The 25,490-nt window shown below is 46.6% G+C and overlaps 1 long non-coding RNA gene across 1 annotated transcript in view; it reads left to right on the top strand.

Moving 5' to 3' along the window:
- Window positions 1-3,804: 3,804 nt before the first annotated feature.
- LOC141110804 (uncharacterized) overlaps window positions 3,805-25,490 on the top strand; it is a 43,106-nt gene continuing 21,420 nt past the window's right edge. The window contains exon 1 of the long non-coding RNA XR_012236344.1: window positions 3,805-4,342. This is a non-coding gene — a long non-coding RNA (uncharacterized lncRNA). The remainder of the gene's footprint in view (window positions 4,343-25,490) is intronic.

Genomic DNA, 25,490 nt, shown 5'->3' with positions numbered 1-25,490 from the left:
TGGCCACCTTTAGGTAATCCCCGAAAACTCATCTCTGCAGTGAAACCTGCCTCTACCTAACAACTGAAATTTGATATTTTCCATCAGCTTATCCCTCACATTTATTACCTTTTGTCCCACTTGCCCCACCCTATTAGAGTGTAGGCTCACATAAGCAGGGTCCTCCTAACCCTCTTGCATAGTATTGTAACTGTACTGTCTCCCTTTATAATATAAAGCATTGCACTAACTGTTGTGCACTATATAAATCCCTGTATATTAATTACTGTATAATAATAATAATAATAATAATAGTAATAGCATGTTCTTTTTGTGGTTTACAGGTATGCCTGAAGATCAAGAGTTGCACGGTGATGCAGCATCATGCAGTTCGGTGCAGCGCAACTTTGGAAAAAGGTTCAGAAACGTCTTTTCTGCATTTCTCGTGCATTAGGCAGCCCACTGAAATGAATGGGCTGCCCTACACATGATGCGCGCGTCCTGTTGCACCTATATGATGTGAACCTAGCCTTAGTCTCCTCCCAGGATTGCCAACCGCCAGTAAATTTTCTGACAGTTTGTAAAAGTCAGTGATTTTTTTACAACTGCCAGTAAATATCAGGGGCTGATAATTTAATGCTGTGTTGACTTTTTAAGTGTAAATCGGCAGTAAATTTTATATGTTTTGTCAGTAGAAACTGCTGCTCCTCACACCCTCCATCATCACTTACTGGATGTAGCAACATTGCACATTTCTGAAAGATCGCAAGAGAAGAGGTAGCAGGTTGATCTGTGGGAGACAAACTGTGTGCACACTGCTCAAAACCTAACAACTGTGCCAGTATCATGATCTGCTAAATGTATTATCATCTATGGGCCACAGGGCCAGATAATGGACAGCCCAACAATTGTCCTCCCCAGCCCTTCCATTGTTTAAAATAGTCCTTTAAGTGACCAGCAACAAAAGCTGGGCATAGATGGATAGAATTTCAAATAAAAATACTCAGAACATCCTGCCTGTCTAGGTCTTTGCATTCTACCTGCGACTTCTCCAGAACAGACTCCTCTCTTTCATTTGAACCCACAAGCGCCCCATGGTCTCCTGCTCAAATTTTTCAACTTACCATGCGCCACGCTTCAACTGACATCCCTCTTTAAGTTCTTTTCGAGATACCTAACTGCGTGCTGGTCCACCATCTCCGCCCTACTGTGGCTCCCTCCTAAACTACATCCCCCCTCTGTTAGCCCCTTAATGGCACATAGTCTGAAACTTTGGGACTTGGTACGGTACACTGGCAAGCTCATGTATCGGTTTCTTTCACTACTCCCTCTCTTGAACATCTCCATATTTTCATGGTAACCCGCCCATTGGTTTTCACAGGTCTGACATTTTCTTGGATCTCGCACCTTCTCTACATGGTCTTCGATTCAAGAGACCCATGAAGCTCCTTCAGTTGAATTCTTTTGCTATATTCAGCCGCGGCACTGCATATCCTCTCTTCGCTACCATGACAATATCCCATATCAAAAAAAGGCCTTTGAACACCCTTGCCTACACTCTCCATGTGCCCCAGGCACCATGTCTATGATATATTCTTCTCCAAAATCTTACAGTGCCTCTGCTTCTCTTTCCTATGTGCTTAAGTTGGAGCAAGACCTATTCCCTATTGACCTTGCAGATTGGAGCAAGGCCTGGTCCAGCATAGAAAAGTGCTCCTTCAATATGGTCACGCTGAAGGCAGCATATAAGGTCCTCCTTCAATGGTATTTGCCAAGTCGAACCCATCTCATAGAGATAGATGTTTCTGGGGCTGTGGTCAGCGAGGAGAAGAAATCCATATTTGGTGGTCCTGCCCTGCCTAGTGGGATTCAGGTCGAGGGTCTTCGGACTCCTCCCCCTTTTCCACATACCTATCCTCAAGGATGCCATAATAGGCTTGTTCTTGACTGTCCTTGTCTGCTTCATATCCTGACCTTGGCGTGTTCCTTGACTATCCTTACCTGCTTCTTGCCCGACCTTTGGCTATCTCCTGACTATCCTTTGTTGTAGCAGTCTACTGCTTCATCTCTACCTTCCTGCAGTCAACCGTGCATGAGCATGAGCTGGGAGGCCCTGGGGGTCACAACCGGAGCCAGACTGCGGCAAAATCCATCCCCACCACTAGGAGCCTCTGGTGAACACCCGCTGGGAAAACTCATGCTCTAGCTCCCAGTATGATCCGTGTTGGTGCTCCAGAATACCTGCTCTCCTGAATCACCTAGAGCTCCATCCGCAGCAGTCAGCCGTAGGGTTCACTACCCTGCGGTGCACTCCTGACCCCAATGGGGTGCATCTGTCACCTGGACTCAGGTGACCTGACACTCCGTCTCCTAAAGCTCCTCCTCGCAGTACCTCTGTAGTTCAGAAGGCAGGCTCTGTGATATGTGTGACACAGTAGTGCCTATCAACACGAGAATTCAAGGAAGTAAATGTGTGGGGGATCATCACAGAGTAGGCTTTCAAACCTCAAGATCATTCAGATTAATAGGAGTAGGCTAGAAACACTTGAAATACAAAATGGAAATGAATATATAATTTAACATTTTTTCCATAGATACACTTTAAGGCTATGTTTACACTTGTAGTTGGGGGGTGGCGAAAACACAATGCTGAACTACTTCACTACTATACCACTTCCTACTGCTTCGTCTTAAAGTGGATCTTTACTGCATCCGAGCACCACAAACCAGAAACACTAATTCATTTTTAGTATTCAAAGCAAACTCCCTCATCCATCCATGTCTCTATGCTTCATTTTGTTGAGAAATCACTTTGAAAAACACCCCCCTAATATTTCTGCCCATGGCCATCTTGAGTAAGGACATTTCATTAATTTAGCATTTACTTCCTGGAATCCATCTGCCCATAGCTCAAGCATGCATGCAGGAGAGTATGCTTAGCTAAGAAAACACATCCTCCTCTCCTCCTGAAGACTCCTGGGGTGAATTACATCATTTGCCTAGGCAAGAAACCAGGAAGTAACTGAAGAAATGTAAAAGAAAATGTTTGAAACAAGTAAATATGATCTACATTCCTATCTATTTACTAATGCTAGCAGCATGAGTATTAAAAATAATCAATGTTGATAGGAGAGTGAAGTTCCACTTTAAAGTGTTACTAAACCCAGTACCCTGCATTTACTATATCTGGTCTCCCACAGTACATTGAACATGGAAATGCAATAGTTTTATTAAATATAAACTGCTAAATACCTTTTCTCATCAGCAGTTAGAGCAGTCTTGTGACTTCTATCAGTGTCTGGTTAAAGCTTGTAGGAGGAGTTTTTGTCTTCCCCTGATTGTCCTATGAGGCAACAGGACCCCTGACCCTCTGTCTGGACAATGCTGATTGGCCTTGAGCTGATCACATGCACTCTCCCAAGAAAAGAAAAAATAACTCTCAAGCAATACACAGCAAACTGAGCATGTGCAGCTTGCCCCCCAGGCTCTGTTCTATCAGGAGATGGATTGGCCATGATGCAAAAACGAACCCCCTCTGCCATGTTTGGTGGGTAGTGCTGTCCGCTGAACGTGACCCATTTAACTGAATAGGGCCACCCCGAAACCCTCTGTAATGCCCCTGGTTGCGGTGCAATGGTGCAGTGTTTTAGGGGTTAAAACTAGAGCCTCCTTACAACCTACCAAACACTCTCTGAAAAGTGATCTCCTGCAAATTGCTCATCAAATTGTGAAGCTCATGTAAACTTGGTTCTGCTCTATAGTAGGCAAGTGAAAGCATCTGTGTAATTAATCCATATATCCACCTCCCACAAAATCAACATTCAACAGAAGATCTAGATTCGCTGTGACTGTACCAACCACAGAATAATTGTTGGTGGCAACAACATTTGTATTTCTATCCAAGATCTCTGTTATGGAAGACTAATCCTACTCAGTGGATGAAGGCAAGGGATCTTAGCAGCAGTCTCCATATAATTAAAGCAGTATGTAGATCCTCCACCTGCTAGCAAGACCTTATCCCAGGAAATGTGACAGGTGCATATGTGAGTGAGAAGTACAACACCTTATCAGATCTGCAGTATGATCAATCCTCTGTGCCTGGCACTACACCCACACAATCAGGGCACACAGATCTACTCACCCAGGGGGCCAGAAGCCGTTTGTGCTGCTGCTGCTGTTGCCCATTTCGCACCTTCCACCTCCATGGAGCAAGCAAATGTCAGTGGAGAGCTGCAGTTTCCTGGTTTTACTGTTCCCATGTACTTTACACAAGAGGAGTGTCAGGTTTCTTGGCCTGATCGTTATTGGCTGGAAAAGACAAATCTCCACATTGTATTGCGACGCTTGTTCTGAGGAGGTAAAGGTAGGCTGGAGGAGGAAGTAAAAATAAATGCAAGGATAGCACTGCATTTCTTGTATGCTGCCAGGGCTGACTGTTGTCAGCATTTTGGTAAACCTGTGCGGTTAGTTGTAGTCAGTTCATCGGCATAGTTTATTTTAAATACGTAAATGAGATTTTGGAATTATTTAAATGGTAACGCCACTTTTGTGGAAAAAAAAAATAGCAAATAAAGAAAAAAAATTATAATGTATACAATTGCGACACAAGTCATATTGTCATTGAATGTTATTAAAAATTACCTTTCCTTTTCAATCTGCAGCAGCTGTAATTTTCTGAAAATGCAATATGGCTACCTGGAGGTGTTCTGTACACAGAATGTTTACATAACAACCCCCCAGAAACATCATTTCCTGCTTGTGTGATTGGCTCAAAGATTTTCCCAGAACTCTGCACAAAACTCAGATTTCAGGCATCCCCTGCAGCAAATTTTTTTTTGGTTAGATACTCCCAATAGGACCACATCTAAAGGGATGCAGCAAATTTCATCATTAGTGCTCTGCAAGGTGCACAGCTGATTGATAATTATGAAACCACTCCCATTAGATTCAGTTTCCTACATGAGCACAAACAAACACACAGGGATTTTTTCAGAATAACAAAAGGTCGGAATCTGCAACAAAGTTTGTTATAATCCTTGCAATGTACATGGATCACCCAGAGGGGAATGTTTTTTTTTTTTCAACAAAAGTGGAGTTACTCTTTATCCAGGTCATGCGAAGCGATGTATCCGTGGTTGTAGGCTTCACCCTGGTACCGTTTTTTAGAGCTGGCAATCGGCTTTATAGTGATAACAACCGATGCGACTCAGCAGCCATTATTACCAGGAGCGAGAGCGGAGGCTCCCGTCCCACCACGAAACCCGAGCGACCAGCCGGAATTAGGGTTGCCACATCATCCCTTTAATCCAGGACACATATGAATTACACAGGTTCTGAGGCTGATTTAATGCAGATAAGGCACCAAGTGATTTTAATTACCACCTTAATCGGCCACAGAACCTGTGTAATTAATGTGTGTCCTGGATTAAAGGGATGGTGTGGCAACCTTAGCCGGAATGCCCCCGTCTCAGCGTGCTCGCGCACCAAAGAAACCGCATACGTAATTCGCACCCGCAAATGCAAACGGTGTTCAAATCGCACATGTGATGTATCGCCCAAACATATGAGTGAGAACAATAATTCTAGCAAAACACCTCCTCTGTAACTCTGAACAGGTAACCGTTAAAATGTATTAAAGCATCGCCCATGGAGATTTTTAAGTACCGTAGTTTGTCGCCATTCCACAAATTTTAACCCATAACATGTTAGGTATCTATTTACTCGGCATAACATCATCTTTCACAGTATATTAAAAAATTGGGCTAACTTCTGTTTAGTTTGTTAAATTCAGTGAAGTGTATTTTTAAACAAAAAATTGCGTTTCAAATACCGTGTGACATTAAATATTGCAACGACCGCCATTTTATTCTCCAGAGTCTTTGCTAAAAAATATATGTATATAATTTGGATGTTCTAAGTAATTTTCTAGAAAAAAATACTGGATTTACCTTGTAAGCAACAAGTGTCAGAAATAGGCTTGGTCCCTAAAGTGATAGCAAAGGTTTTTTTTTTTTTAATAACAAACATGTTATAATTACCTGCTCCGTACAAGGGTTTTGCACAGAATGGCTCCGATCCGCCTTTTCTGGGGTTCTGCGGCAGCGCTCCGGGCCCCTTCTTCTAATTGGGTGCCCCCACAGAGAGCTGCTTTCTATGGGGACATCCGTGCTGGCGCGCTGCTGAGTCCTGCTGCTGCGTCCATTGACACAGACAGCAGGACTCGGCCCTAAGCACTGGCTTTGATTGACAGAAACTTGAGTCAATGGCTCCTGCTGCTTTCAGTCTATACAATGAGGACCCGAGACAGTGGCTGGAGCTGCTGGGCTCGTGCTCTGTGCTGGAACAATTGGGTTCAGGTGAGAAAAAGGGGGGTGCTACAGCACAGAAAGTTTTTCACCTTAATGCATAGAGTGCATTAAGGTGAAAAACCATGAGACTTTACAACTCCTTTAAGTGGTTAACTACTTGTCATCCAGCCCAATTTTGACACTTTGCTCCTACATGTAAAAATCTACTTTTTTACTTGAAAATTACTTAGAACCCCAGAATATTATATATATATATATATATATATATATATATATATATATATATATTTTTTTAGCAGAGGCCCTATAGAATAAAATGGTGGAATACATTTTTTTTGTATAATGTGAAAGATGATGTTACGCCGCGTAACCATAGGTGCCATAGGTGACGCTTTAAACACCTTTACAGGTTACCAATTTAGAGTTGCACAGGACTTTCCCGACAATGCCTCACATGTGTGGTGCGAGCACCAGTTACATATGTGTTCACATTAGCGCCTAAACGCGGTGGGACAGGGGCGCTTAAATTTCTTTTTATATTTTTATTGTTTACTTTATACAGTTTTTTTTTTTTTTACACATTTTTTTTTTTTAAACTTTTTTTGAGATTAACTTTATTGCTATCACAAAGGATGAACAACATCCCTTGTGACAGCATGGGCCATGACAGGTCCTCTTTAGGGAGAGATCTAGGGTCTATTAGACCCCAAATCTCTCATCTAGCCTCCCATGCAGCCGATCAGACCCAGATGGGTCTGATCGGCTGCTTTCCTGGCCGCTGGTGGCCAGGTAAACAAAGAAGCGGAACTGGAAGTGATGGCATAACTCGTCATCGCTCCCGATTTATGGAGTTACAGAGAGAGGAGAACAACATCAGTTCCTCTCTCTCTGTTCAGGGCAGCCATCGCCATGAGCCGCATCACTCCCGGGCACCGTGATCGGATGGCAGACCCTGGGAAAGGCGGCGACGGGAGGGGGGTGGGACCTCCTTCCGCCACCTGCAGAAGTGATCGAGTAGCTAATTAGCTACTCGGATCACTTCTGCATGTTAGGGAATCGCCGGCTGAAAAAATACATACTGGAATGATGCCTGGAATGATGAAACCAGTTGAAAGTCGTTAAAGTTTATGTACACTCTAACAGTGAACAATTCCTTTTTTTTTTTTTCCCTTTTAGTCTATTAAGTTGTTTTTAAACCCAAAAACAAAAGTGTAATATGTTGCAGCTGACTAATCCTTAGATGAGGTGGATGCATTTGTTTTTCTTTTTTTCTTTTTTCCTTTATTATTAGAAATTAGATGCGGGTGAGTTAGTGGGCAGCTGAGAGAGCGGGCTGCTCCGAGAGCGGGCGGGATGGGCAGTTGAGCGGCTCGGCGGGCGGGTGATAGAGTGGGCGGCTCCGCGGGTGGGCAGCTGGGCGAGTGAGAGAGCGAGCGGGCAACTGAGAGAGTGGGCGGGTCTGCGGGCTGGTGAGAGAGCGGGCGGTCTGGGCAGCTGAGTGGCTCGGCGGGAGGGTAAGAGAGCGTATGGCTCCGCGGGCAGGAGGCTGGGCGGGTGAGAGCAGGCAGGTTGGGGGGCTCAGCGGGTGAGAGGGCGGCTGGCCAATCAGCGAGCCAGCGGGCGGGGGAGCAGAGAGATGACATCATGTCTCACCGCCCGCCCTACATCCCATTCAGCTCCGCCTTCACTGTGCAGGCAGACGCAGGCAGCAGAGAGATTACATCATCTCTCTGCTTCCTGACTCTGGGACACAGCAAGAGACAATCCCCACCTTAGCAGGAAAGTGACACAGCAAGTGACATTCGGCAACGAGTGACAGATGACGTGGAAAGGGACAATCCGCAACGTTTGGCAAGTGACAGTCCGCAATGAGTGACATGCTGGGCAGATCACCAGGTGAAAACAAAAGAAAAGCCCAAAATAAGAAAACAAATGCAGCCATCACATCTAAGACCCCTTTCACACCGTGGGCGTTTTGCAGGCGCTATAGCGTTAAAAATAGTGCCTGCAATCCGCCCTCAAACAGCTGCAGCATTGTCTCCAGTGTGAAAGCCCGAGGGCTTTCACACCGGAGCGCTGAGCTGGCAGGACATCAGGAAAAGACCTGCCAGCAGCTTCTTTGGAGCGGTGAAGGAGCGGTGTGTTTACCGCTCCTCCACCGCTCTCTCCCAATTGAAACCATTGAAACCAATGGGGCAGCGCTGGGATACCACCGGAAAAACGCCGCTATTGCGGTGCATTGCGGGCGGTTTTAACCCTTTCTGAGCCGCTAGGGGGGGTAAAAGCGCCCCGCTAGCGGCTGAAATGCGCCGCTAATCCGACGGTAAAACGCCGCTAAAAATAGCGGCGTTTTACTGCTGATGCTATGGGCGTCTCGGTGTGAAAGGGCTCTAAGAATTAGTGAGCTGCAAAACTATGTAGCTGACAGCGGACTACAGTTATCTGACACTGCAGACTTACCCTCTCCTTTCTTGGACTGTCTCTGTGTTCCTCTAGTGCTGGGCTCAGATTACATACATTATCTTCCTGAGCCAAGCAAAGAGCTTTATGGGAGCTGTAGTCTCCTGAACAGACATCCTTGATCAGCAGAACTTTCCCTGGACTACATATCACTGTGCCACACTCAGAATTCTTGTTCTTTGAGCTCCAACTTGCCGGTGCAGATAATTGCAAGGACCTAAATTACCACATCTCTCGTTAGGATTAAAGGTATAATAGGCCAGCCTGGGGTTCCCCTTTGCAGTGGTATTATAGACAGCAACCAGTAGCCTTTCTTAGAGATTCATTCATTTATTGTCTGTGTACATTGATATTCTATATTTGTGATTTCAAACTGTCATTTAACATGACCTTTTTGACGGAGTCTTGGCTGTTTATCCAGGACTTAGCTGATGGAGTGGCAGGAAGAAATACCTGCCTGTTTCCGGAAAGAAAAGGTGCCTCTGGTGAAAGGGGTAGTTGCTCGGGGGAACCCACTGCAAGCGGGGGAAGAGGCCACAGAGGGGCAACTGCCACCACAAGCCAGTGCAGGGAGCACAGGACCAGTTGGTGCAGATTCCTGTGGGGCTAATTCTCCTCCCACCTCGTTCTACATGGATATGAGCCGGCTAAGTGAGAGCTTGGTGAGAAATGGCTCTGGCAATGCAAACCAAGGATACTGGAGGCTCCAGTTCTTCTCAGGCCAGTAGCCAACCCCAGTTGGAGAGGAGGAGTTTGCGACCTGGATGAGTCAGGTCATTCAGGCAGTAGAGGAATGGAGTGTTCCAGAAGCTGTGAAGCGACAGCGACTTAGTGAGGGCCTTAGAGGCCCAGCAGGTGAAGTGATCCATAACTTGAGACAGGGAAAGAAAGATTGTGTTGCTGTGTACTACATAGAAGCTTTGTATTCTGTATTCGGAAGAGTTGAGACGATCTCAGATCTCTCATACAAATTCAATCAAACTCACCAACAAAGAGGGGAGAGACTCTTGGAGTATATTTCTCGAGTAGACAGAATGCTACACCAGATTATCCCTAATGCAGCGTACACACGGTCGGACTTTTCGACCGGACTGGTCCGCCGGACAGAGTCCGGCAGACAATCCGATCGTGTGTGGGCTTCATCGGACCTTCAGCTGACTTTTCCAGTCGAAAATCTGACGGACTTTAGATTTGGAACATGCTTCAAATCTTTACGTCGTAACTCCGCCGGACCCAGAAATCCGTTTGTATGCTAGTCCGACGGACAAAAACCAACACTAGGGCAGCTATTGACTACTGGCTATCAACTTCCTTATTTTAGTCCGGTGTACGTCATCACGTACGAATCTGTCGGACTTTGGTGTGATCGTGTGCAGGCAAGTCCGTTTGTTAAAAAGTCCGTCGGAAGTCCGTCAAAAGTCAGCTGAAAGTCCGTCGGAAAGTCCATCGGATCAGTCTGGTCAAAAAGGGTATTGATCCAAAGGATGCCGATCAAGCTCATCTAGATCGGGTCATACAAGGGGCCCGTCCAAACCATCCCATTGTCTTGAAACTATTACTGAAGGGAGCACGAACAGTTCCAACTTATCCTGAATTGATGAGAGAAGTACGGGAGGAAGAGGCTCTATTGGAGGAAAAGAGTCAGGGAATGAGAGAGTTGGGTGGAGGAAGGAGAGAGAAAGCATCTGCTCGTGTTGTCCATGCCGAAATTGGTTTCTTGGATGAGGACAGTGAAACAGAACCAGAGCAAGAAGGATCTGTCAGTCCTGACAACAAAAAGCCAGTTGGCGAATCAGGGCCAGTAGAGTTGATGACCCAAGTTGCCCAGGTTCAAACTTAGATGTATCATGCTTTTATGCGAGTAATGGAAACCCAAGGGAAGATGCAAGAGCAAGGACTTCACCCAGGAGGGTCAAAGCCTCCTCAAACTAGGGAAAAGAGATGTTTTGGATGTGGGGAAGAGGGGCCATTGTTTGCCCTCGGCCCCCTGTGTTGATAGGAACTAATACAAACCTTGTGAGAAGATTGCTCACGTCGTTGGCTGTGAAGGGTGCTGCTGTGAAGAGGATCCACCCTCAGCTGAGGCAAGCTTTCCAATGTGTAGTGCAGGAACAAAAGGCACTCGCCGAAAGTGTGGGAAGACTGCGGCGACTGGACACTCGAGAGAGTCTTGCAAACCGGAGAAAGAACTTGCATGAAGGGCACCGTCAAGCTTTCCTGGGACCAGCTGGGTCCCTTTGTGGTATTGGAAGCTGACACATTGGAGGAAGATATCGAGATAGAACCGGTCCCGGAAATCGTATCCACCAGAGCATTACTAAGAAATGGGGGAAGAATCCTTGTCAGTGTTCGAAATGCTAGCAGTCAGCTGGTCAGCCTGAAGCTTTGTATGGTGATAGGAAAAGTGAGTGCAGCTACTCTAGTGACGGCAGACGACTTGGTTCAGAAGGACCCTGGGAGAGAGCCTCCCATCCGGTGTCCCGCTTTGTCTCCCAGATGGGAAGAAAGGGTTAAAGCTTAGCTAGCCAGGTGGGAAAAGATGTTCTGTAAGAATGATTTTGATGTGGGCTGTGCCAAAAGTGCCCAACACCGAATTTGACTGAGCAAAGACAGGCCTTTTCGAGAGAGAGCTCAGCAGATCCCATTGAGGGATCCTGAAGATCTCAGGGAGCAGCTGGCTGAGTTGAAAAAGTATGGAGTCATTAAAGAATCCAGGAGTCCTTACACCTCCCCCATTGTGGTAGTGTGCAAGAAAAATGGGTCCATTTGGATGTGTATTGAATATAGAACACTAAACCGAAGAACTATCCTGTGCACAAGCTAGAGTTTTTGGCCCTCAAGTGGGCAGTAGTAGACAAGCTGCGAGACTACCTATTTGGAGCTAGGTTGGTGGTCAAAACGGACAACAATCCTTTGACCTACCTGTTGTCTACTGCAAAATTGGATGCCACTGGACATAGGTGGTTGGCTGCACTGTCTGAGTTTTAATTCAGCCTGAAGTATCGGCCAGGAGTGGAAAATCAAGATGCAGATGTCCTATCCCAAAGACCGTATGTCACAGACGTTGACCTGAAGAGATGGGTCCATTTGCCTCCTGAGGGAGTGCGTGTGGTGTGCCAGGGAGTAGAGCATCGTTAAAGGGGCCATGGGAGCTGAAGCTGTGGGAGTCACCCCTGCTGGAGTACCCCAGTGCTACTGTGATTTTACTCAAGTGCGCAGCCAAGAACTGCCTCAGCTGACCAAGGAAGAAAGGGATCAGCGTGAGGATCCACTATGTAACCTCGTCAAGAAGGCTTTGGCAGCTGTGGACCCCCAGATCCTGCTAAATAGTTCCATTGACGGTTCAAAAGTAGTTAATAAGGAATGGGAACGGATGCAGTTGGAAGATGGAGTCATATACAGGAAAGGCCCATCTGAGGAACCAGAAGGTGTTCGCCAATTGTTTCTTCCTAAAAAGCACAAACTGGTAGTACTGACCGCTCTTTATGATGACCATGGGCATTTGGGGCCAGGCAGAACTCTTAAGATAGTTAGGGACCGCTTTTATTGGCCATCTATGAGGGCTGAAAAGTCGTAAGTTACTGCCGTTCCTGTATTTGGTGAAAGACTTGCCTGGTAGGGCTGCCCCAATGGGCCATCTGCAGACCCAAGAGACGATGGAACTGGTGTGCATTAATTTCTTTTGTCTAGAACCAGACCTGAGTGGGCAAAGCAATGTCCTGGTTGTGACAGATCATTTCACCTATTATGCTCAGGCCTTCCTGACCAAAGGCCAACAAGCAAGTACTGTTGCTAAAACTCTGGTGGAGGCGTTTTCCGTCCATTTCACCTACCTCAGCGCTTGCATTTGGACCAAGGCCGGGATTTCGAGAGCAAGTTGATAAAAAGACTGTGTGAACTCTTGAGCATTCAAAAATCTTGAACCGCACCTTTTATCATTGACAAGGAGATCCACATCCAGAACGTTTCAATCGTACTTTATTGAACATGTTAGGAACCCTACCTTTGGAAAAGAAGCAACACTGGGGTGACTACATTGCTGCAGTGGTCCACGCTTACAATAGTACGGTGAATGACTCCACTGGGTGCTCTCCTTACCGGTTGATGTTCGGGAGAGAGGCTCGTTTGCCTGTGGATCTGGCATTTGGAATATCCTTGGATCACACTTCTCAGGCCTCTTATCGAGGATATGTCGATTTGACTTCCAAGAAGCTTGAAGATTGTCTATGAAAAAGCCAAGCAAGTATCCACTGCTAGAGAGCAGAGAGACAAAAGGAACCTCTTTTTTTTTTTTTAAAGGGTACATTTTATTCATATTGTAACAAAAATATATATATACATATATACATTCATAACCCACCTTGTATGGAGGATAACATTGATAAGCATACATCCATAATCATGTTACATATGAACAAGATATGTGCATCCTATTATACACATTCAGCATCTTATCAATAAAGCCAGTCTTAAAAAACAAAACAAACTAAACCTGAAACCTTTTGATCCTATTATACTCTACCACGCTTTGAGTATTCAAGAAAACTCAGTGCTACTTCTGTGTACACTTAGCCCCCTTCTGTTTAGTTACATACTTAGGCTACTCTGCCACCCCCACCCATACTACACTTTTATGTCCCCAGATACAGACTTTATCCATCCAGCCCATATTTTCTCAAACCTTTTAGGCAGGGCTTTTTTTCAGGGGGAACTTGGTGGAACTCAGTTCCACCACCTCTGGCTCAGACCCTTTGGTGCCTGCTCACCACAATCACTTGTAAACATAGAAGTCTGGTTTCAGCTCTGACAGCTCTGCACTCTGTGTGTAACCCCCATGAACTCTGCACTCTGTGTGTAATGCAATCCTGATATTTAATTCCCCTTTAAGACCCTTCTACTGTTTGTGAAATATGACCACACCCACCATTTGATGTGATTTGGAGGGTGTGTGTGGGGGGAGGGGTTTTGGGGGGTCGTGGTTGAGTTCCAGCACCTATTGTTTGCGGAAAAAAAGCCCTGCTTTTAGGGCAACCCCTAAATGTATGTTAGTTAGTACATTGGCAATGCTCTGTTAATGAGTTCCACCCAACCTTGAAGAGATGGAGGGACCGGGTCCTTTCATCTGAGAGCCAACACTTTTTTGGCAAAAAAACTAACCTTAGTAGGGTTTTCTGAGAGTTAGTTATGTCCTCCTTCTCCAAATCCCCCAAGAGACATCTAGATGGAGAGGGCTATATTTTCCTCTAAGAATTTCAGAACTGCCGCCCAGAATCTCCCCACAAGGGGGCAGAGCCAAATCATATGGCAATAATCTCTTACGGGCAGCATTGCACCGTGGACAATTCGGTGAATCCGCCCTACACTATTTTATGAAGACTTGAAGGGGTATAGTATATTTGGTTCAAATAATTACATTATGTCAGTTTGTCTCTGGCTGAGATCACCGAAGGCAACAGCAATTCCATGACCTCAGACCATGACTCCTCTGTAAGGGATGGTATGTCAGATTTCCACTGTGCAGCTACAGGGTATAATAGTATCTGGAAATTAGCTTTGAGTGATCATCTTCAAATAACATTTTTTCCATACTAGAGGGACAAAGCTTGACCTCCTTTAAACCAAATTATGCCGCCACTGCATGATGTAATTTTAGATAGCGGAAAAAGAAAGTATAGGGAATCCTATATTTATCTGCAAGTCTTTAACCACTTACGAACCGCCGCTGCAGTTTTACGTCGCTACTTTAAAGAGGAGTATCGTTGTTATGGCAGCAGCTAGCTGCCATAACCCCGGTATCCTCTTCTTCAGCGGGCGGTCCGCTTTCAGATAAAAGTGGTCTCTGCGGCGGATTCACTGCAAGATCACTTTTATCAGCGGCAGGAGAGGGGCCCCCCCTCCCGCTGCTCTCTGGTGCCCTCTGCGCTCTGGTGCCCTCCGCCGGCGGAGGCGATCAGATCCTTCTCCTGGCTTGGTATGGAGACCAGTGAGGGGAAAATGGCCCCCATCCTTCTCCATATCTTTGTAGGGCGGAAGCGACATCAAAATTACGCCCAAAGCTCTTAAAAGACAATTTTTTTTTTTTCAAATGACAATTTTTTTTTTTTTTATTACATTTTAGTGTAAATATGAGATCTGAGGTTTTTTTGACCCCAGATACAATATTTAAGAGGTCCTGTCATGCTTTTTTTCTATTACAAGGGATGTTTACATTCCTTGTAATAGGAATAAAAGTGGCACCATTTTTTTTTTTAAAGAACAGTGTAAAAATAAAAGGTAAACTAAATATGAAAAAAAAAAAAATTTTTAAACGTGCCCCGTCCCGCCGAGCTTGCGTGCAGAAGCAAACGCATACATGAGTAGCGCCCGCATATGAAAATGGTATTCAAACCACACATGTGAGGTATCACTGTGATCGGTAGAGCGAGAGCAATAATACTAGCCCTACACCTCCTCTGTAACTCAAAACATGCAACCTGTAGAATTTTGAATTTTGTCTATGGAGTTTTTTAAGGGTAAAAGTTTGTCGCCATTTTACGAGCGGGCGCAAATTTGAAGCGTGACATGTTGGGTAAAAATTTACTTGGCGTAACATTATCTTTCACAGTATAAAAAAAATGGCTAACTTTACTGTTGTCTTATTTTTTAATTAAAAAAAGTGTATTTTCTCCAAAAAAAGTGCGCTTGTAAGACCGCTGCGCAAATACGGTGTGACAGAAAGTATTGTAACGACCGCCATTTTATTCTCTAGGGTGTTAGAAAAAAATATATATATAATGTTTGGGGATTCTAAGTAGTTTTCTAGCAAAAAAAAATAAAACCTGATCTTCATTTGAAAACAGCATATCTCAGAAAGAGGGTTTTACTTCCTCTTTATTTCCCTGCAAAAGTAAAGCATAATGGGCTACTATGCATCGCATAGTAGCCCATTATGTGTCACTTACCTGACACCGAAGCACGCGCTGTTGCCATTGTCCCCACGAGCAGGGAGCTTCCATCTTCGCCCCTCTTCCTTCCGGGCCGCAAACTCTGGCTCTGTGACTGGCCGAAGTGGCGTGAGGCCACTTCCGCACATGCACGCGGGAGCCGCCAGTCACGGCATGACCCCTATTAGAAACGGCACTATGTGCCCTTTCTAAAGGACACATGCGCCGTAGTCATCGCCGCTCTGTATTTTAGTAAATATCTCCTAAACCGTGGAGGTTTAGGAGATATTTCAAGCACCCACAGGTAAGCCTTAATATAGGCTTACCTGTAGGTAAAAGTGGTTGTACAGGGTGTACAACCACTTTAGGTGGTTAAATGATCTAAGAGTCCGGTCCGTAAATAGCTGGTGAACATATGTGATGCCATATTGCGCCCAACACTCTCCGTCTGGGATCTTATATATTTCAGTGAGCTGAGGGTTATGCCACAAGGGAGCATTTGGAGAAGTGTTCAGGCAAGCGCCTACTGTTCTACCATCACACATATGAAAGATCATGTATGAAAGTTTAAAGGGTGACTCCACTTTCATAGGGAAAAAAAATAGCAAATAAAGAAAAATTAATATAGTGTGTACAATTGCGATACAAGTCATATTGTATAGCTTTTCAATCTGTGGGCGCTGTAATTTACTATAAATGCAATGCAATATGGCTACAGTTGTTCTCTGCACAGAATGTGTACTGACCACTCCCCAGAAACATCATTTTCTGCTTATGTGATTGGCTCACCAATTTTCCCAGAAGTCTGCCTAAGATACAAGTCAGATTTCAGGCATCCCCTGCAACAAAAATGTCATTTTTTTGCGAGGTATTTCAATAGGAACACGTCTAAAGGGATGCAAGGGCCAAGCAGCTTTCCTCATTAGTGCTCTTCAGCTGCCACAGCTGACTAATAATTATGAAACCACTCCCATTAGACTTACTCAGCACAGAGGCGCAGACAAACACACATGGATTTCTTCAGAATAACAAAAGGTAGGAATCCTAAACAAAGGTTGTTACAATCCTTGCAGTGTACATAGATCATCCGGGGGGAATGTTTTTTCTCATAAAAAGTGGAGTTACTCTTTAAGCTCTATCCGCCGCCCTGTTCAGGATATGGGCCATTCCTATATAGTATGTTAATAAGTGCTTCAAACGAGTGAACTTGGGCTGCCTGGGTGGCCACCGAAGCAATATCCAGTTTTGGAAATGTAGCACCACCCCCGAAGGAGCCGCTTGGTGAATTTGGATTCTCTGATCTCCACCTCAACTCCAAGAATGACCTCAGCTCCTCTGACACACCTGGTTAAATAAAATTACTGCAAACACATTTAAGGACACATGTGGTAAATACCATTATCCTGGCTGTGGATTATCACCAAAAATAGACACACACCTGGTAGTGATAAACAAGTTAAATATATCAGCACGGTTTAAAGCATTACTTACAACACATTACTTACAACACTGTTAAACCTTGCTACAAATAACTAATACATTAGAAAAGACACCCTTCAATATTTAGGAACTGCAGGTATAGAAAGGGCAGTAACCTATACGTCCTTAACACAGGTGGGAGGAGAGGAGAGAAGACTTGTCAACTTCTCAGCTCCTTCTGGGGCCGCAAACACCTTTGAGAGGCAAACACACAATGAAAAGAAAAGGGTTACACAAGTACAGTAAGCACAGTTCTGTAATGTTGCAGGTCCTGAGGTGAAGAATACTAGTGTCTTCTGCTAGCAAACGGTGGGGCCCTTGTTTTAACCACTTGCCAACCGCCGACCGCCGCACGCCGATATACTACGGCAGAATGGCACGGGTGCGCAAATGGGCATACCTGTACATCCCTTGCTCCTGCGGGCAGGGGGTGCACGCGCGCACACCCCCCCATGCCTGTGGCAGTCAGATTTGTTACAGAACCCATCAGTCCTCAGGTCCAGGCCAATGATTTCTGGCCTGGACCTGCTGATCCGTTCTGGCGAATGAAAAAGCTTCCCTTGCCTGTAAGTGTAAACACAGGCAGGGGAAGTGATGTCATCTCCCTCTCTGGAATTCTTTTCAGTTCCAGAGAGAGGATGTCTAAACGTGAGTTGCACAACACTACACTAACACCAGTACACATAGGTACACTTGTCACCCCCCTAAACCCCCCTAATAAAGGTTTAACCCCTTGATCGCCCCCAGTTAACCCTTTCACCCCGTCACCAGTGTCACTAATAGATTTTTTTCTGATCGTATTAGTGTCACGGGTTAGCCAGTTAGTTGATTAGTTTCACGAGCAGGTTTTTAAAGCATCAGGCACCCCCATATACCACCTAATACAGATTTTAACCCCCTGATTGCCCCCTAGTTAATCCTTTCACCCCCATTACCAGTGATCACCGTATTAGTGTTACAGGTGACGCTGGTTAGTTAGTTAGTTTTTTAAAGTGTCAGGGCGCCTGCCGTATATTACCCAATAAAGGTTTAACCCCCTGATCACCCGGCAGGTGACATCAGTTAGGTTTTAGCATCAGTTAGGATCCACGTCGCCCCAGGCAGTGTCAGGTTACTGCCAGTAGCGCTAACACCCACGCACGCACCATACACCTCCCTTAATAGTATAGTGTCTGAATGAATCAGATCTATACCAGCATCCCCAGTAGTTTAGGGTTCCCAAAAACACAGCGTTAGCAGGATCAGTCCAGATATCTGCTAGCACCTGCATTTACCCCCTCCACCCAGCCCACCCGGCCCACCCAAATGCAGTAGCAATCAATCACTGTCACTTACAAAAACAGTCAGGCCTGATCCCTGCGAACGCTAACAGTTTTTTTGGTAGTGTTTGAAGCAGTCTCTGACATTTAGATACTCTTTTTTCCTGTGAGTCTTACTAGTTGTACCAGTAAATTTAGATTCCAAAATGTCCAATCGAAGGTACACTAGTGAAGAGGCCTACACATTTCTGAGCATGACAGATGAGAGTGAAGAGGAAGTCACCCATCTGTCAGATTCAGGTTCAGTATTCAAACCTGTAGATAGCAGTGGCACTCTGACAGATAGCTCTGACGACAGAGTAGTGGTCCCTGCCAAGGTCAGGCGTACCTGACCCCGTTCTTCTGCTGTTGTTGAGGTGGAAAAACCGCAGGGCTCTCGTATGGAGTAGAGCAGCATTTCTCAACTCCAGTCCTCAAGGCACCCCAACAGGTCGTGTTTTCAGTATTTCCCTCAGCTGAAACAGCTGTGGTAATTACTAAGGCAGTGAAATTGATCAAATCACCTGTGCAAAATAATGGAAAGCCTGAAAACATGACCTGTTGGGGTGCCTTGAGGACTGGAGTTGAGAAACACTAAAGTAAAGAGCCAGTACTAGTGCTACTCATCCTTCTGGTGAACTGGCAAGCACCAGCGGCCTAGTATACCCTGGTCGTAATCAAACCAGCACTGCAGTATCACATGGTGACGTTGCGAGTCCCATAAGTGCAGTTCAAGTTGGTGCGGTGGCTAGCACAAGTCCCACAGCCACCAAGAAGACAAAGACAGGCCCGTCTAGCCCATAGTGCCCTTCTTGTTGAATTTGCCAATCCTAATTGGGAGCTCACCACTTCTGAAGCACCCGTACTTCCCCCATTCACTGGCCAATCCGGAATTCAGGTGGAAACAGTTGATTTTATGTCACTTGATTTTTATTCACTGTTTTTCATGAAAGATCTCTATAGATCTATTGTGGACCAAAGCAATTTGTATGCTGGTCAATTCATCGCTGCTAATCTCTATTTGACCCTTGGCAGAGATTAGAAACCTATTACGGTTTCCAAGTTTAAGACCTTTCTGGGCCTATCCCTCCACAAGGGCATAACTAAAAAGAGTGAGTTGCGGTCATATTGGTCCACTGACCCAATTCATCATATGCCTGTGTTCTCTGCCTCCATGGCCAGAGCTAGATACGAGCAGATCTTGCGGTTCATGCATTTTAATGACAATGATCTCTGTCGTCCTCAGGGTGACCCTGAATACGATCGGCTCCACAAAATTCGGCCCCCCATAAACCACTACAACCAACAGTTTGCAACCTTGTTTACTCCCGATCAAGTTGTCTGCATTGATGAGTCCCTGATTAAGTTTTCCCAGCAAGCGTGCCAGATATGGGGTCAAGATGTATAAGCTCTGTGACCGGGCCACAGGCTATACATATAGTTTTATGGTTTACGAGGGAAGAGATAGTCACGTAGAGCCGGAGAACTGCCCAGACTACATAGGGAGCACTGGTAAGATTGCGTGGGACTTGGTGTCACCCTTATTCGGAAAGGGCTACCACTTGTACGTGGACAATTGTTACACGAGCGTGCCACTTTTTAGTAACTTGTTTCCCCCTTGTCTCCCCCCTCCTCCTCTCTCTCCCCCTCCTTCTTTTCTCCCTCCCCTCCTCTCCTCTCCCCTCCTCCTCTCCATCCTCCTCCTCTCCCCCCTCCTCATCTCCACCCCCTCTGCTCCCTCTCCCCTCCTCCTCCTCTCCTCCCCCTCTCCACCTCTCCTCTCCTCCCTCTTCCTCTCCCCCCTCCTCCTCCTCCTCTCTCCCCCCTCCTCCTCCTCTCCCACATCCTCCTTCTCCTCTCCCCCTCTTCCTCCTCCTCCTCTCCCCCTCCTCCTCCTTCTCTCTCCTCCTCCTCCTCTCCCCCCTCCTCCTCCTCTCTCCCCCCTCCTCCTCCTCTCTCCCCCCTCCTCCTCTCCCCCTTCTCCTCCTCTCCCCTCCCCCCTCCTCATGTCCCGCCTCCTCCTCTCCCCCCTTTAATTAAGCAAATTAGGCGGCCGGCTAAGGCCTCGCACTCACAGGGGCCTCGCGGCCGCCTAATTTTCCTGCGATCGGGGCTGTGGTTTCGGCATGGCGGCATGAACTCCTGGCCAGCGGCTCCCCTGCAGCTTGCCACACATTACTGGTACTTACCAGTACCTTGGATGCCCAGGAAACCGAACCACTGATCTGCCCGCACCGGTTGGAGCATGGTTCACTTCCAAAAGCCACAACAATCGACAGTGTTTTCCAAGATGGCGCCATGTGGCTTTCAACACAGGGGGAGAGACAGCCACTCCTGGGGATGACTGCACCATGCCGCGCTACTCTCCTATCCCCCTTTCCTCTCCCTCTCCCCCTCCTCCTCCTCTCCCCCCTCCTCCTCCTCCTCTCTCCCTCCTCTCTCCCCCCTCCTCCTCCTCCTCCTCTCTCCCCCTCCTCCTCCTCTCCCCCCTCTTCCTCCTCCTCTCCACCCCCTCCTCCATCTCCCCTCCTCCTCTCCCCCCTCCTCCTCTCCACCCCTTCTTCTCCTTTCCCATTCTCCTCCTCTCTCCTCCTCTCTCTCTTCCCCTCCTCTCTCTCTTGCCCCCTCCTCCTCCTCTCCCCCTCCTCCTCTTTCCCCCTCCTCCTCTCTCCCCCTCCTCCTCCTCTCCCCCTTCTCCTCCCCCCCCTCCTCATCTCCCCCTTTAATTAGGCAAATTTGGCGGCCGCCTAAGGCCTCACACTCACAGGGGCTTTGCGGCCGCCTAATTTGCCTGTGATCAGGGGCGTGGTCTCAGCATGGCAGCGTGAACTCCTGGCCAGCGGCTCCCCTGCAGCTTGCCATACATTGCTGGTACCTACCAGTACCTCAGATGCCCAGGAAACCGAACCGCTGATCTGCCCACACCGGTTGCAGCATGGTTCGCTTCCTAAAGCCGCTCCTGGGGAGGAGGAGACAGCCACTCCTGGAGATGACTACACCATGCCGCGCTACTCTCCTATCCCCCTCTCCTCCCCCTCCTCCTCCTCTTCCCCTCCTCCTCTCCCCCCTCCTCCTCCTCTCCCCCCTCCTCCTCCTCCTCTCCTCCCCCTCCTCCTCTTCCCCTCCTCATCCTCTCTCCTCCTCCTCTCTCTCCTCTCTCCCCTCCTCTCCCCCCCTTTGGGCACTGCAATTGATGGGTACAGTGAGGCTGCAATTGACAGGCACAGTGATGCTACAATTGATGGGCACAGGTGTACAGACTCGGGAACTCAGCACAGGGATGGTGGGAAACCCTCATAATGAGCACAGTGAGGCTGTAATTGATGAGCACAGTGAGGCTGCAATTGATGGGCACAGTGAAGCTGCATTTGACAGGCACAGTGAGGCTGCAATTGATTTTTTTTTCAGAATTTTTCCATTTGTTTGCGCCCCCCCAAAAAACTTTAAGCACCAGCCACCACTGTATTAGAGCCTCTGGGTCTAATTACATGCTTCAAAAAGAAACCCCTCCTCCCATTGGAATCCATGCTTCCGGCCCCCTGCTTGTACATTAGTGGGCCGGACGCATGGATGGGGGGGGGGGGGGGCAGTGCCCGTGCGCCCCTAATGGACAGGCTGCCACTGGTTGTCACCTTCCTGGGTCCCAGATGCTGTATTGGCTGCATATGTCTGACAGGTGAGGAGGGTGCCCTGGAAGTGGTGCTGATCACCTTTGTCCTAAATCCATGCATCTTTCTGCAGCCATTTTTATCGCTTGAATTATTTTTTCCATTATGGGCGTGAGTGGGGCCTCATGTCTAAGTTTTGCCTAAGGCCTCACAAAGCCTAGAGCCACCTCTGCAGGAGCATGTTGAGAATGAGCCAAATACACTAAAAATTTGCTGTTTTTATCCCCAAATTTAAATATACGTTGTGATTGATAGAGTAACTTTTTTTTTTTTTTCCACCAACACTAGATCTAGATGACGAATACTATCCCTCCAAGACCTATAGTTAGAGAAAGTAGGGTTTTTAATGTACTCCACCTCAGTGTCCGTGGCAGCCTGTTCAGAAGCATGGACCTTCCATTCTCTATCAGATCTGAGTTGTTTAATAATTCCCGAGATGGAGCCCCTAATAGTGGCCTTATGTGCATCCCAAGTAACACCCAATGGAACTTCCTTTTTGTTCTCTGACCAAAAATTAGCTATAGAGGTAGCTTTTGACCTTTCAAATCATTCCTCCTTTAAGCACAAGGGGCTCAATCACCACAAAACATAGCCCTCGGGAGGTATTGGATTCCGAGAATCCTCGGCAGCACCTCCCTAGACACAAAACACATATCTAATCTAGACAAGGTATTAAATGTAGAGGAAATACATGAGTAAGCTTGGTTATCTGGATTTTTCCATCTCCATGCCTCCACCGGATTATGTTGTTTCGCACAGGCCTCCAGCAGGGAACTGCCTCTAGAAGCCGCCTGAAATCGATCTATTTCAGGAGACAATACAGCATTCAGATCCCCTGCCAGAATAATTGTCCCCTCTACCACCTGGAGCACCTTTGCCATCAAAGTATCCCACACATTGATAGTAAACGGTGGTAGTACATAAACCGCCACAAACGTATAAGGTGAATTATCAATTATAAGGAACATAACCATGAACCTACCAAAGGGGTCTGTTACTATAGTTTTAGGGGTACACAATAACGATTTGGCCACTAGGATGGAGACACCTCTGGCATAATTAGAATACGTGGATTGAAAGGAATGGCCCACAAATGCTCTCCGAAGGGCTAGGGTTTTAGAACCAACCAAATGTGATTCCTGCAGGAAAATTATATAAGGTTTACATTTCTGTATATAATTGAAGACTAAGGCCTTTTTGATCTTGGAATTGAGGCCTCGCACATTCCAAGATAAAAGAATAAGCGTTTGCATATTTGGTGACATATCTATGAAGAGCTACAAGATAATATAACCTATAGTGGTAAAATGGCAAAGGGCACCAGGATTGGACAGATGGCAATTGCCTCACATGGAAACTGCAGAAAGGCATGCAGACATAACCAATAGCAAGTGGTAATATTGGAATAAATTGCATTATAAAACACAGTAGAAACAACAACAAAAAACAATAAACCATAAAATTCATGATTCATAAAGTAGGACAACCCAACCCCCCCACACCCTCCCTACAGTCCCAAACACACTACAGGCTTCTGCCCCAAACATCAAACAGCAAAGTCAACCTAGTGGGGGAATTCTTCCTGGTCCAGCCGGAGAGGAAGAAAAGGGGTGAGACGGAAGTAGTCAGCAGAGCGAACAATGAACCGCGTTGATTGCAGGTCTATTAATGTCAGCCAGATAACACTTGATCTGTTAACGATCTTGTTTCCAAAAGTAAGGCACATAACGACGCCAGTAAACTTAAAGCAAGACCATGGCAAACTTAAAGTAAACTTAAAGCAAGACAATCCCCTCCATGACACTTCTATGTAGTGACATTCAAAGGTGAAAGAACAGCATTTCAGGTACCACCCAAAGATTCCAACCATCTGTTAGCTTCCTGAGAGGAAGTGAAGAATTGTGCTTTGCCTTTGTGCACCACTCTGAGCCTTTCAGGATAGTGCATGCTATACAGTAAGCTATTATCTCGCAGGCGTTGCTTCACACTCTGGAAAGCTGTTTCTGCGTAGCTGCAGAAAAATCCGGGAAGATGATAATACGATTATTATGGTAAAACAATTCAGGTATGTTGCGAGCTCTCTGTAGAATGGTTTCTTTATCTCTGAAGTATAAGAAACAGGCCAGCAGAGGTCTGGGGTATCTGCCTGGCGGAGGGGCCCTCAATGGGACCCCATGAGCCCTCTCAAACAACAAGTGGGAGAAGCATCCCTCCCCAAAGGTTTGCTTGAGCCAGGAAAGCAGGAATTCCTCAGGGCCCTCCAATCCCTCTGGAAATCCCAGGAAGCAAAGATTATTTAGGCAGAGCTGATCCTCGATATCTCCCAGTTTGGCTTCCTGGGACTTGTGGTCCACCGCCACTTCTCTAACCCTCACCATCAGTGGGTTCAAATCGCACTAATGCGTTGTTCTGCATTAGTGACCCTGTGTCTGCTTTTGTGCACATCATCCTTCAGCGGTGCAGTTTCAATTTGTGTGGAGAGTGAAGCATGGCAGCTCTTTATGGTCTCCATTATTTGTAATAGCGTTGGCTCTCCTACCTGTGAATCGGAACCTCCCTCCCCCGGGTCTACAGAGGGAGAAGGCAAGGGAATCACCAAAGGATCTGAAGCGTCCATACATTCAGCCTTTCCCTCGGTCCGCGGCTGGCCGTCAGCGTCAGGGGAGTGAGGCTGCTCTTGTGTGTCCCAGGCGCCATCTTGGATTGCCTTGTGGGGGAATCAAGCAAGCCTCTCCACGGGCGTTGGTTCTAGACTTGGCCCATATTTCGCCATGATCGGTTGCCTAATGTGTCCCTGATCCTTTCTGGGTGGATACACTGTGAAAATCGAAGCCTAGGGCTGATCAGGATTCTGTAGGATCTCAGCACAGTCCGGAGCTCTAGAAAAAGACTGCTCACATACCGGAAGTCAGTCACGCCCCCCAACAAAAGGAACTTTGATCTCAAGGTGAGGGTCCAAGACTTACAACCAGGAGATTGGATGCTATTGCGGAACTTGGGAGTGCCAGGAAAACATATGTTGGCCGATCAATGGCGTTCTCAACCATACACTGTCTGCAAACAATTACCAGGACTTCCCGTTTACCAGATTCGCCCTGAAGGGAAGACAGGTCCACTCAAGTCCTGGCATCGGAACCACCTGTTGCCCATATCTGAAGCTATTAGAGTATCTCCACCTCCTTGCTCTGATGCACCCCCCCACCTTGAGATCCAGAACTCATCGGACACCTGCATCTACCTCCCAGGAGGCTGAAGAAGAGGAGAGTGATGGGGAAGAACTAAACCTTGACTGGGTATGGATTCCCCAATTGAGGATACCACCAGAGTCTTTCAGTCTCCAATGGAAGACAGGAATGAAATATCTTAACCCAAAAT

The sequence above is a fragment of the Aquarana catesbeiana genome, linkage group LG10, assembly GCF_042186555.1.
Source record: "Aquarana catesbeiana isolate 2022-GZ linkage group LG10, ASM4218655v1, whole genome shotgun sequence".
Classification (NCBI taxonomy): Eukaryota; Metazoa; Chordata; class Amphibia; order Anura; family Ranidae; genus Aquarana; species Aquarana catesbeiana.
The sequence above is the reverse complement of the archived record's forward strand: the minus strand, read 5'-3'. Positions and strand labels throughout refer to the sequence as shown.